The sequence below is a fragment of the Elephas maximus genome, chromosome 2 (genome assembly GCF_024166365.1).
Source record: "Elephas maximus indicus isolate mEleMax1 chromosome 2, mEleMax1 primary haplotype, whole genome shotgun sequence".
NCBI classification, from domain to species: domain Eukaryota; kingdom Metazoa; phylum Chordata; class Mammalia; order Proboscidea; family Elephantidae; genus Elephas; species Elephas maximus.
Window position 1 is genome coordinate 158924410 of NC_064820.1, and position 12697 is coordinate 158937106.

Consider the following 12697-nt stretch of genomic DNA (forward strand, 5'->3'; position numbering starts at 1 on the left):
CACTCTCCTTGTAGAATTTTGAAAAATATGAACCAATCAATTTTCTCTGTTTTTTAAACAAGTTTCAGTTGGGAGCTGATGTACGTTCCAATGCAATACACTCAGTAAATAAATTATTTGGAAATACAGCGACACTGGAAGCATTTAGATTTAGAGAATTATTCCTTGGGAATTCAATTTTGTTTACCTTTGGGGGTTTTATCACAGGAAATCACCTTATAAACACTGAGAAATCACCTCTACACTCTAACATTATACCTTTTGCCTCTGTGTAACCTCATATCTTTGATATTGAACCTGTTAATAGGAAACAGGGATCAATAGATATTAACCTTTCCTCAGAGTATTATATGCCAATTACTCAGCTTGCCATGGCTCTGAGTTTTTTTTTTTTTTTTCAGTTTCCCCTCATTTATACATTGCACCAGCATAATTATACCCTTTGGCAAATGTAACAAGAAGTCATTGCTTTTTTTCTGCAAAGATTTACTGAGCATCTAGTATACAAGAAGTGTGCCACACACCGTATATCTATCATGGATTTAGGGAAAGTAAGACAGATAAGATCCTGCTTTTATTAAACTTATATTCTAATAGAAGGAATAACACATAAACAAGTGAAAACTAAGTGAAAATAACTATAAAATGGTAAGTGCTAAGAAAAAAAGGTAAAGGAGAATACATTAGTAAACTACTGCAAAAATAAAGGTGTACAACAACCAAACCCAAACCCAGTGCCATCGAGCCAATTCCAACTCATAGCGACCCTATAGGACAGAGTAGAACTGGCCCATAGAGTTTCCAAGGAGCACCTGGCAGATTCGAACTGCCGACCCTTTGGTTAGCAGCCATAGCACTTAACCACTATGCCACCAGGGTTTCCATGTACAACAAATCACCCCCAAATTCAGTGGCCTGTAACACTAAACATTTATTTTAACCAGAAGTAGTCTGGCATTCAGATGTTCCAGATTAGGTTTAGAGAGCTGGCTTTACTTCAGGCTGTGGGGGCTGGAATAGCTCTGCATATCCCTGGGTGTGGTGCAGTGAGTTACTTAATATGGCCCTTCTAGCCATGCATGGTTTTGTGGCTTCCACAAAATAGGTGAGACTATGCAAATAAGTTGTTCGTTGCCCACCAAGGGGATGTGACAGCATGTTAATAATGGAAATAAGGTGCATGGAGCCCTCGTGGGGGTGGAACCATGCAAACAAGGTATATGAAACCCTAACAAAGGGATTGGTCAGTTTTGCCAACTAGCTAGTCTTAAGGGAGGCAATCCCAGAAGCAGAGAGGGGACCTTACTGCCATCAAGAAGAGCCAGGAGCACAGCACGTCTTTGGACCTGGGTCTTCTACACTTAGACTCTCCTAAAATCAGGAGACAGAGACAGCTGTAACACCAGAGAGGCATGAGATGGCCAGACAACAAGTGGCAGCAGAGAAAGGGTGGCAGCAGAATCAAGAGACCAGTGTGAGATTGCTCAGTGAGCTTTCTGGTCCATGGATTTAGGCAGCTACAGTAGACGTGCTGACCCATGGAGCAAGAGAGCTGAGCACCTTCAGACCAAGGCTTATTGGCTCAGTAGGGTACCTCAAGGCACTTATCAGTGGAACTAAAGATCTTTGCAACACTTGTCCCAGCAGGGCAGAGAACAAACTGAGGGCCAAGGGCTGAGATGCCAAGATGCCAGAGAGAGGCCTGCCTGCAACTACAGTTGAGAAGAGATTGCCCTGATGGAAGAACTATATCCTGAGTCACTCCTGATCCTAAATTGTAACCTGTTGTTGTCAGATGCCTATCTTAGTCATCTAGTGCTGCCATAACAGAAATACCACAAGTGGATGGCTTTAACGAAAGAGAAATTAATTTTCTCACAGTCTAGTAGAAAACAAGTCCAAATTCAGGGTGTCAGCTCCAGGAGAAGATTTTCCCTCTCTGTCAGCTCTGGAAGAAGGTCATTGCCCTTAATCTTCCCCTGGTTGAGGAGCTTCTCAGGCGCAGGGACCTCGTGTCCAAAGGATGCACACTGTTCCTGGTAGTGCTTTCTTGGTGGTATGAGGTCTCCAGCTCTCTGCTTGCTTCCCTTTCCTTTTATCTCTTGGGAGATAAAAGATGGTATAGGCCCCACCACAGGGAAACTCCCTTTACATTGGATCAGGGAGGTGACCTGAGTAAGGGTGGTGTTACAATCCCACCCTAATCCTCTTTAGCATAAAATTACAATCGCAAAATGGAGAACAACCACACAGTACTGGGAATCATGGCCTAACCAAACTGACACATATTTTTGAGGGGACACAATTCAATCCATGACAGTGCCATTGAGCCAATTCTGACTCATAGAGACTCTACGTACAACAGAACCAAAAACTGCCAGGTCTTTCATCATCCTCACAATAGCTGCTATGTTTGAGCCGACGACTGCAGCTGCTGTGTCAATCCATCTTGTTGAGGGCCTTCCTTTTTCCCAGACCCTCTACTTTACCAATAATGACATCCTTCTCCAGGGGCTGGTCCCTCCCAATTGCATGTCCAAAATACATGAGACAGAGTCTTGTCATCTTCGCTTCTAAGAAGCACTCCCGCTGTACTTCTTCCAGGGGAGATTTGTTCATTCTTCTGGCAGTCCATGGTATTTTCAATATTTTCTCCAATACCGTAATTCAAAGGCATCAATTCTTCACTCTTCCTTATTTATTGTCCAGCTTTTGCATACATAATAAGGCAATTGAAAATACCATAGCATGATTCAGGTGCACCTTGGATCTCAAGGTGACATCTTTGATTTTTAACGCTTTGAAGAGATCTTTTGCAGAAGTGGCTAAGTAGTTATCTTCCAAATTTCTTGGCATAGACGAATGAGTGCTTCCAGCGTTGCAGCCATTTGTTGAGACATCTCGATTGGTATTCTGTCAATTCTGGGAGCCTTGTGTTTTGCCAATGTCATTTGATTTCTGGACTACTGCTTCCATGGGTGTTGATTGTGGATCCAAGTAAAATGAAATCCTTGACAACTTCAATCTTTTGTCCACTTATCATGATGTTGCTTATTGGTCCGGTTGTGAGGGTTTTTGTTTTTTTATGTTAAGGTATAATCCATACTGAAGGCTGTGGTCTTCGGTCTTTCTCAGTAAGTACTTTACACTCAGTAAGCAAGGTTGTTATCTGCATATCACAGGATATTAACGAGTCTTTCTCCAGTCCTGATGTTATGTTCTTCTTCATATAGTCCAGATTTTCAGATTATTTGCTCAGCATACAGATTGAATAAGCATGGTGAAAGGATACAACCCTTATGCACACCTTTGCTGGTTTTAAACCACACGGTATAGCTTATTTTGTTGGAACAACTGCCTCTTGGTCTACATACAAGCTCTACATGACCACAATTAAGTGTTCTGGAATTCCCAACAATTTTACCCATAATTTGTTATGATTCACAAAGTTGAATGCCTGTGCATAGTCAATAAAACACAGGTAAACATCTTTCTGGTGTTCTCTGCTTTCAGCCAGGATCCATCTAACGTCTGCAATGATGTCCCTCATTCTAGGTCCTCTTCTGAATCCAGCTTGAATTTCTGACAGTTCTCTGTCGATGTACTGCTGCAACTGTTTTGTAATTATCTTCAGCAAAATTTTACTTGTATGTGATATTAGCAATGTTTTCTGATAATTTCCACATTCTGTTGGGTCACCTTTCTTTGGAATATGCACAAATATGGATCTCTTCCAGTTGGTTGGCTAGGTAGTTATCTTCCAAATTTCTTGGCATAGACAAATGAGTGCTTCCAGCTTTGCAGCCCTTTGTTGAAACATCTAGATTGGTATTGTGCCAATTCCTGGACCCTTGTTTTTTGCCAATGTCTTCAGTACAGCATGGACCTCTTCCTTCAGTTCCATCGGCTCTTGATCATAGGCTCTCTCCTGAAACAGTTGAACTTCAACTAATTCTTTTTGGTACAGTGATTCTGTGTATTTCTTCCATCTTTGTTTGATGCTTCCTATATCATTCAATATTTTGCCCATAGAATCCTTCAATATTGAAACGTGGGGCTTGATTTTTTTCTTTAGTTCTTTCAGCTTGAAAGTATGTTCTTACCTTTTGATTTTCTAACTCCAGGTCTTTGTATATTTCATTATAACACTTAACTTTGTCTTCTCCAGATGCCCTTTAAAATCTTATGCTCAGCTCTTTTACTTCATCACTTCTTCCATTTTCTTTAGATATTCTATTTTCAAGAGCGAGTTTCACAGGGGATTACCACCATTTGTCTGTCAGTTTGTTGCACTGTGGTGACTTACATGTTGCTGTGATACAGAAAGCTATGCCACTGTATTTCAAATACCAGCAGGGTCACTCATGGTGGACAGGTTTCAGCAGATATCCAGGCTATGACAGGCTAGGAAGAAGGACCTGGCAATCTATTTCTACAACATTGGTCATTGAAAACCTTATGAATAGTAGCAGAACATTGTCTAATATAGTGCTGGAAGGTAAGCCTCTCTGATTGGAAGACACTCAAAATACAATTACAGAAGTGCCGCCTCCTCAAAGTAGAGTCAGCTTTAATGACAGGATTGGAGTAAAGCTTGCAGAACCTTCATTTGTTGAAGTAGCATGACTCAAAATGAGAAGACACAGCTGCAAATTCCATTAATAATCAGAACATGGAATGTACAAGTATGAATATAGGAAAATTAGAAGTTTTCAAAAATGAAATGGAATGCTTGAAGCTAGATGTCCTAGACATTATTGAGCCATTTTCACTGATATTGGCCATTTTGAATTAAACAATCATATAGTCTACTATGCCAGGAATGAGAACGTGAAGAGGAACAGTGTTGCATTCATTGTCAAAAAGAACATTTCAAGGTGTATCCTGAAGTACAACACTGTCAGTGATAGGATAATATCCATACACCTACAAGGAAGATCAGTTAATACAACTATTTTTCAAATTTACACACCCATCACTAACGCCAAAGACAAAGGAACTGAAGATTTTTACCATCTTCTGCTATCTGAAATTGATGAAACATGTAATCAATATGCATTGATAATTACTGGTGATTGGAATGTGAAAGTTGGAGACAAAGAAGATGGGTCAGTATTTGGAAAATATGGCCTTGACAGTTTTTCCAGAGATCTCATGACAGAATTTTACAAGACCATCAACTTATTCATTGGAAATGCCTTTTTTAACTACATAAATGGTGACTACACACATGGACCTTGCCAGGTGGAATACACAGGAATAATTGATTACATCTGTGTAAAGAGACGATGGAGAAAATCAATAGAAAATCAAAACAAGTCCACAAGAGCCAAAGTACAACCTTGAGTGTACCCTACATGAACCTGGATACCATCTCAAGAATAGATTTGACACATTGAACACTAATGACCAAATACTAGATGTAGGATGACATCAAGGACATCATTCACAAAGAAAGCAAGGGGTTATTAAAAAGACAGTAAGGAAAGGATGAAAATGGATGTCAGAAGAGACTCTGGAACCTGTTACTTCCCTAATAAATGCCATAACTACGAGTATGGTCTGTGTTCTGTGTGGCCATTGGAAGGAATTATCAAACCCAGAAGAGAAGCAGAGAGTGCTACAGGAGGGATGGCTGGCGTCAGAATTGGTAAAAAGGTTGGAGAGAGGTCTGACTTCCACCTCATAAGAATCAGCCTTGGGCTGATGCTGATCTTGATTCTCTTTCCTCCCCCTTATGAAGTTAGAAGAGGAGGTCTGACACCTGTATCACACCATTTTTTTATGCTAAGTCAGCTGAGGTGGGTCTGCTCCATAGGTCTTTCATTCTTCTTGGATCAGATCGCTATGTGGGTATGTTTGTTGCAATGCAATGCAGAGGTGCAAGAAAGCAAGCAAAAACATGAAAATCCTTTTAGTTATCAGGTTTGGAACTGGCACACTATCACTTATATCCATGTACCATTGGCCAAAACAAATCACATGTGGAAGCCCAAAGTCAAGGAGCAGGAAAGTACACTTTGCTCAAGGATGGGGTCATGGAAAGGAAAGAGCCCAGGGAAGATGAAAAATTGGGGCCAAAAATTCAATTTACCACAAAAAGTAAAACGAAGGGGAATTATGAGGGTGAAGCGTCTAGTTAAGATTAGATATTTCGGGTAAGATAACTTTGAAATAGGAATGAAGGAAAAGAGGTAGCCATGTGAAAAGATGACTTGAGACAATTCCTAATGAAAGGCTGTAGGAAGGAATGAAGTTTAGAGCTGTCGTGTGAAGGGAAGAAGGTCAGAGTGGTTGAAGCATGGTAGGCAAAAGGGAGAGTGTTATAAGAGAAATTAAAGGGGTAGGCAAAGGCCAGATCATTTAGAGCCCTGTACACCACATATTAAGATTGAATTTTATTCTAGTTATAATAGAGAGCCACCGGAGGGTTTTAAGCAGAGGAAAACCATTATATGAATAATATTTTTAGGATATCACATTGGCTGCTATATGGAAAATTAGTTGTACGGGGCAAGAAAGGAAGCAGGGAAAAATGTCGAAGAGGTTAGTGAGGGAGAATGGTTGGTTGTGTTATACTCTAAGATAGTAGCAGTGCATATGGAGAGAAGTGTACTGATAATCTGATATACTTTGACGTTATAGCCATTAGGTCTTATTGGGAATGAGCCTGGAGTTATTTTCTTTGTAGGAATGGAAAAGTGAAGAGAAAAAATTCTGGTCGGAAACTGTTTTGCACGTATTAAATCTTAATAGTGTTCTAAACAAGTGACAATAAAATAGCGATTTTTTATAAATTAAATTGGAAATACGTCAAATAATTCCTATCAATTTTTATTGGAATTTTGAGAAGAAAAGAAAATGCCAGTGAATTTTAGGCTTTATTTTTTATTGGAATGGTCCTCTTTCAGGGACACTAGCCAGATCTCTATTTGACAAGCAGATATAGAAGACAAATTAAAGATATTAGTATTTGCTCAGCCATACACATGGGTGGGGTTTTGTGTCTTTTGTCCCTGTTTCACTCCAATTGTTAAATAAAATGCCTTAGTCATCAATTTATGATGATACATAACAGATCAGAAATGTCAAGAGAGGCAAGGTTGTCACATTGCTAAAAGGACTGTACATGAGGGTTGCAAAAGCAAACAACCCATTTTACAGGATGCAGTTTGGGCAAAAGAAGCTGAAAAAATGTCATCTTTAAGTGAACATCTACACCAAAGTAGTGTCTGATCGTTAGTAATACTATCACAATCATGCTGTCCTAGTGGGCAAAATCCAGATAAAAGCTCAAAGGAACTCCAGGCAGCAATGAGATACCATAAACACATGGCACAGGGTGTTCGAAAAGAAAAATTGTCCCAGCCCTCCCATCCAAATAAAAATACAAATGTCACTTAAGTTTACTACCCAACAAGAGGCCACGAGGAAAGCTGCAGGCAAAACTCTGGCAATTTTACAACAGATCATGTCAGAGACAAAGGAACGTTCAAAACAGTCATCAGTATGGTGGGCTGCAGCGATCATTTCTGTAGTCGTTTATTCCTTCCCTTTTGCCTATATAGCCATCTGGGTCTCCTCCATAGTCCCCACCTCGGTCTCCTCCATAGCCACCATCACTTCAGTCTCCTTCATAGCCTCTACTTCTGCCTCCTCCAAAGCCTCCACTTTGGTCTTCACTGTAGCCCACTAACCACCGCCCCCCTACCCCGACTTTGGTCTTCTCCATAGCCTCTTCGGTCTCTGCCATAATCGTCTCCCAGATATCTGCCATAATCGCCTCCTCTGGCCCCACCACAGCCACCCCACTTCTGTCTTCCCCATAGCCAGCGCAGCCACTTCAGTCTCCACCATATTCGGCCCCTTGTCTGTCTCCACATAGCTGCCTTGGTCTCCATCTCTGCCCCACGATCTCTGTAGCCCCTCTCTCCACCATAGCTTCTCCCCCGGAAATCTCCTCCTGAGGGACGAGAGTCCTCTGGTCTGGGTTCATTCCACTGATGGCATGAATTCCTTCCAGCAAAGTTCATGTTTCCACATGACGGATTAGGGCAAACTCAGTCCCCACTTTTGAAAGCCTTTGCGGCCTCTATATCCTCCAGGGCCTTTCCACCTACCTCCACTTCTGCCTCTTCTCATGAATTCAGGTCTTCTGGTGGTGAAGGACAGTTTAATGATGTTGCCATGGGATTTTTTTCCATCAAACCAGACAATGACTTCCTTAGCTGAAGGTGGGGGAGTCATCAAAATGACACTGTGGCTCCCCTTTCGGCTTCCCCTTATCCTTTTCTTTGTAAAAATTTATCTTTGGTTTTCTAGTCTCCTCTTTTGTCTTTATAGTTGCTACTTGCTTAAAGAACTCCCGGCTTGATCAGTAGACATACCCTCCACAAGTCCTTGCACAAAGACTGTCGCTATATGAATTACCAGATTCTGAATTAGCATCTGCTCTGGGTCCATAATCCCTGTGACCACCAAAAGTTTCAAAGTTATCACAACTTGATCCTGTCATAGGACCTCTTCCATTCTGGCCATATCCCACACGCCCTGTACCTGCTTCCTGTGACCCGCCATACACTCCACTATCTTCTCCATACATACTCATGACAGTCATCTTGTGTATGGTGGCTATAATTTTCCCTTTGAGAATGATAGGACTGCTGGTTTTGATTATAGGAATCATGCTGTTGATCATAATTTGACTGCTCATCATATGAGCCTTAATGTTGATCATAACCTCACTGCTGGTCATATGAATCCTGTTGACCACAGTCTGGTTGGTCATATGAAGACACTCTTCCACCTTGGCCTCTTGATGACTCCATGTTTTGCTGTCCCTGATTATTATAAGATTGTTGACCATAACGGCTCTGCTTTTGATTCTCCTAACCACCATAGGACTGTGAATAACCTGATTGGCTTTGGCTATAACTGGAGTAGCTGCCATAGTTCTGCTCATATGAGGAATCAGTCATTTGCTCATAGACAGAATAGCTTTGTGGTGCTTGTCGATAGCCTTGGTTGCCTTAATTTCCATAGGAAGAATAGTTTTGCTGCTCACCCCTAGACTGACCATAACTTCCAGAATCCAATATGACTAACGGCCATGGCGCAGAGTGCCCAAAGCCCGCTGAGAATAAGGAACAGGAGAGCCAGGTGGCCTGGTGGCCAGAGATGTACTTTTTTTTTTTTTAAACCCCCTAGCCCAGGGGTTTAATTGTCGAAACTAAAAATTAACACAAGGGTAAAGATAGAAAAAGATACTTTGAAAGCCCTTTAATGGTAAATAAGAAGTACAGAAAAGTCACAAATGTCAGTAGGAAGTTTATAAATTCCCAAGGGCTGCTGTTGACTTGTCTGATCCCAGTAGCTCTTCCTTGCCTGAAAGAGTGTCTTTAAGCAATAAATTAAACAGAGCATCTTTCCCAAGTGATGTACATTTATAGAATTAAAAAATTTGGCATTCTGCAATTTTATGTTTTGTTTTTTTTTTATGCAACAGTTATGCTTATACCTAAATGACACTAAAACACTAACATAAATTTAAGAGAAACATCTTGAATTCAAAATGTGTTCTATCTTGACAGGCTCACTATTCATGACATTCTAGATTATTTGGGAGGTAGTCATCTTGGTTCTCTGCAAGGCTGGTGACTTTAATTGGTAGAAAATATATTATGTCTGAAAACTTGTGGCAATAGAAGAATTTGAGAATAATAAAAATAGTAACTACCATTTATTAAGTGCTTAAGAGGGCAATGGTGTTTCAGTAGTAGAATTCTTGCCTTTCATGAGGGCAACTCGAGTTTGATTCCTGTCCAATGCACCTCATGTGCAACCACCACCCATTTGTCAGTGGAGGCTTGTTGTGATGCTCAGCAGGTTTCGGCAGAGCTTCCAGACTAAGAAACACTAGGAAGAAAGGCCTGGAAATCCACTTCCAAAAATCAGCCAGTGAAAGTCCTGTATTATCACAATGGTCTGATCTGCAGCCAATCATGGGGCTGGTATAGGACTGGGCAGCATTTTGTTCCATTGTGCTTTGGATCACCATGAATTGAAGGACAACTCAAAGGCAACAACAACAACAACTAAGTGCCTGCTTGAGTGCAGCCTGAGATTAAATACTTTAATTTATATCACATTATTCTCATAAAATTCCAACTGAAGGGCTGAAAAGGAATAGTGTTGAAGGAACAATTTCAACCATCATGTTCCCCATTCACTCTGCAGCAGAACTTCAAGGAACCAGTATGTTCAAAGAATTCATGTTTCCAGTTACCTTCAGCTTAAGCTGAAAACACTTCAGATTCATCATTGATAACTCATATGAATATTTATCATTTTTTTCCTGTATGTGTAGGTAGGTTCTAACGAACTTGATTAAACCTTTGTAGGCTTTCATCATGTCGTAGTAAACTATAAAAAAAAAAAAAAACTATAGTCATCTGCAAATGTAAGTAGATATAGAAAGGAGTAAGATTGACTCAGGAATGACCACTGAATATTCTCTAGAAGTTGGCCCAAGAGCTCAATCTCTGCTCTGGGCTCTCTGCTCTGGATCTTCTGTTTTCTTCTCTGCCTTCAGGGAACTGAGCAGGTAATTGGGGAAGCCACATGGGGTCCTTCAGTCAAGTGAATCCTACATCAGTAATTCAGTGGCTATTACAGATGGTGCCACATGGGTTCCAGAGAACAGGTCTAGGGACATGGGCTCATTTACCACCTCTCAGAAGTATTGTGAACTAAAATAAAACAAGACAGCAAAAAATCCTCCTTTCTGTATCTAAGACCAGTCACTGGACACCCTTTGAATTCTAAGTTCTTCCCTGGAAAAGACTGGAGCCTCAGATCTTTGAGACTTCCCAGGGCACACACTTCAACATCCTCTATCAGCCAGTATAATTTTTACTGAACCCAAAGCTTCCCTGAACTAAAACTCTGAAGCAGTGTGTGATCTTAAGTATCCTTTTCTCTCACTCCTGATACAAGACCTTCCATGCTTTTAGGAGTCAGTTATCACATGCCCCTTTTGTCTATACTGGATTTGATTAATGTAGCATCCCAAACAGACTACACTCTATAGGCAGATCTCCAAATTCAGTCAAGACTGATTATCCTTCAAAAATTCAACAGACAGATATTTAAAGCCAGAGAGTGAGGGATTTTATTACCTCTATCAGATGTGGGGGAAAAAAAAAATGACACCCGTACGTTATGCAAAGGGCAAAGCTCTGAAAAGATAGCAATGTCTCCTGAGGATGAATGTTTCTGCTGGTATTAGGTTATTCACACTTATCTGGAAACTTTTGGCAGTCCTAATGCCTTAAGGTGGGGATCTTTCATAGATATGTATTGCAGAGGAGAGAAGAGGCTGAATGTGTGGTGCCCTGTGCTCCTGTGCTTCCAGTGAATAGCAGACAACCACAACTTTTTCTAATCATGAGAATAGGAGACCTACGGGAGTAGTGGGAAAATATGTGTGGATAAAGAGGCTTTGGAGGATTTCAAATCACTTTGTATAGGGTCGTTATGAGTCGGAATCAACTCCACTGCACTCGGTTTGGTTTTTGGTTTGGTTTGTCTCATCTCTAGGGCTTTTAGCTTTGCGTATAAATGCAAATGCGTATGGTATATATGTGAGTTGGGGAGACACCTTTTCTGGTCACCACATAGATCAACGAAGGGATAGAGAAGTACTTACTACGTGCAAAGCACACTGATAAGCATTTTTACATGCATAGATATGCATAGATATGAGGTAAGAATAAAAGTCCTCGTTCTGAGGTGAGGAAACTGAGCCTCAGGGAAAGGAAGTGAATTGCTAGTGGCTAAGGGGTGTAATCTGAATTAGAAGCCTGGTCTGCTCAACAGAACACCAGAGCCCACCCACTTGCCCTATATTTTGCTTTTTTCTGATTGTAGCTACCTCAGTGAATCATTCCTCTCTCACAGAGACATTTTCAAACACTTATAATTGAAGAAAAACTGTGTGAAAAGAAGGAAAGAAAGGTGGGAGGATAAGACAGAAAGAAGGGAGAAAGGAGAGAGGAGGATTTCACATTTTGAAGAGGTAGTAAAGGAATAAAAAAAAATAATATCTTACAGAAACTCTGTGTCCCACAAAACCTAAAATATGTACTACCTGGCCTTTTTCAGAAAAAGCTCATTGACCCCAGCCCAGAAGGCTTGGTCTTGGCTTTTCTATTTTATCACTACCCAACTGAGCAGCAACTGATATGTGGCAATTGTGCTAGCCATGAGTCTGCCTCCAAATCTTTCCCTGCAAGGAAAGCAACTCAATGTGGTTGTTACTGTGATCAACCTATTGTCAAACCAGATTATGCTTCTGATGGGTGCTAGACTTGTTCTCCTCTGGAAAGGAGTGTAGGAAGCATACAGAAAGAGGTTCTTCCCTAAGGATTTGGTGTTTTCAGGCTGATAGATATTTAAGATCTATTTCCACCCTTTTATCATAGTGTGAAGCTCTGGTGGTGCAGTGGTTAAGAGCTCAGATGCTAACCAAAAGGTGAGCAGTTCAAATCCACCAACTGCTCCTTGGAAACCCTATGGGGCAGTTCTATTCTGTCCTATAGGGTCACTATGAATTGGAATCAACTCGAGGTCAATGGGTATCATGGGCTAAGGAGACCTGGTAGTACAGTGATTAAGCACTCAGCTGCTAACCAAAAGG

The 12697-nt window shown here is 40.9% G+C and overlaps 1 pseudogene; it reads right to left on the bottom strand.

Moving 5' to 3' along the window:
- Window positions 1-7624: 7624 nt before the first annotated feature.
- On the bottom strand, window positions 7625-10411 carry LOC126067109 (TATA-binding protein-associated factor 2N-like; annotated as a pseudogene).
- Between the last annotated feature and the right edge of the window lie 2286 nt (window positions 10412-12697).